Here is a 1,430-nt window from a genome sequence, read left to right as displayed (position 1 = left end):
CCCCTGATTAGTGACGAAGGCCGTCTTTTCTTGATCTTTCTTCCACAAGGGTATCTGATGGAAGCCGGAGTAGGCATCCATAAAACTCATCAAGGCATGCCCGACTGTCGAATCGACCAGACTGTCGATCTTAGGAAGCGGATAATTGTCCTTGGGACATGCCTTGTTGAGATCTATGTAATCAACACACATACGCCAGGTACCATTCCGCTTCTTTACAAGCACAACATTCGCCACCTAGTCGGGGAAATTACATGGCCGAATGAACCCAGCATCCAACAGCTTTTTAACTTCGGGAGCTGCCGCCTGACTTCTTTCCTCGCTGTGATTTCTTTTCTTTTGCCGGATGGGCTTCTTTTTAGGATCCACGGCGAGTTTGTGGGCAGCAAGATCCGGGCTGACACCTGGCATCTCTTCCACTTCAAAGGCAAAAATGTCTTTGAATTCTTTTAGCAGAAGGTGCAAGTCTGTACCCAACTTAGCAAAAGCAACCGTCCCAACCTTCACGGTACGCTCCGGACGGCTGTCGTCCAGAGGTATATCAATATGTTCACCAGCCAATTGAGGACGGAGCTCATCTGACCGTTCACCGGTCAATGATTGCTATTTTTTCTCTTTCTTCACCTCCACCAGCATAGATGCCTTTCTTTTCTTCCTGGCTGTTGGTGGGGCTGGTACGGGATCGACATCCTTGACGTTTTCAAGGTCTATTGGTTCCTGGCCGTCTTGGGCCACGGTATCTTTGACGGCTGAGAGATAGCACTCCCGGGCTGTCTTCTGATCCTCATTCAAGGAACCAACAGAGCCGTCATCCCTCTCATACTTGATGAGCATGAGGGAAGAGATGATTACAGCCTTGGATTCGTTGAGGGTTGGCCGGCCCAAGATAATGTTGTAGGCGGTCAGCTCCTCAACGACCAAAAACTTGACGATCAGGTGTCGCCCTTTTCCTTTCTTACCCAGCCGGATGGGTAGATCGACCCTTCCGACTGGGTAAACCATTCCACCCCCAAAGCCAACTAAGGGGTGGGTGACCGGATGCAAGCTGCTGTCATTGTATTTCAGCTTCTGCAAGCACCGGAGGCTGATGATGTCTGATGAGCTGCCGGTATCAATAAGGATCCGTCCAACCAGCTGGTTGGCAACCTTACATTCAATGACGACCGGGTCATCATGTGGGCGGCGAACACTGCCCCTATCCTTCTCAGTGATCAGAACATCCGGGAAGGAGGAGCTTGCGGACGCCTGCCCATCATCATCTTTGTCCATCTTTCGAAGATGGCTCTTGGTGCCCCGGATGGTAGGGCCACCACATGAGAACCCGCCTGCTATTGTGTAGACCGGCTCCTTTTCGGTATCCGAGCTACTAGCAGGCTGGGGGGTAGTCTTAGAGGACTGACCCTTATTCTTCTTCTTTGCCCCGGCTGGGG

Source organism: Chenopodium album, chromosome 2 (assembly GCF_948465745.1).
Source record: "Chenopodium album chromosome 2, dcCheAlbu1.1, whole genome shotgun sequence".
Taxonomy (NCBI): domain Eukaryota; kingdom Viridiplantae; phylum Streptophyta; class Magnoliopsida; order Caryophyllales; family Amaranthaceae; genus Chenopodium; species Chenopodium album.
The sequence above is the reverse complement of the archived record's forward strand: the minus strand, read 5'-3'. Positions refer to the sequence as shown.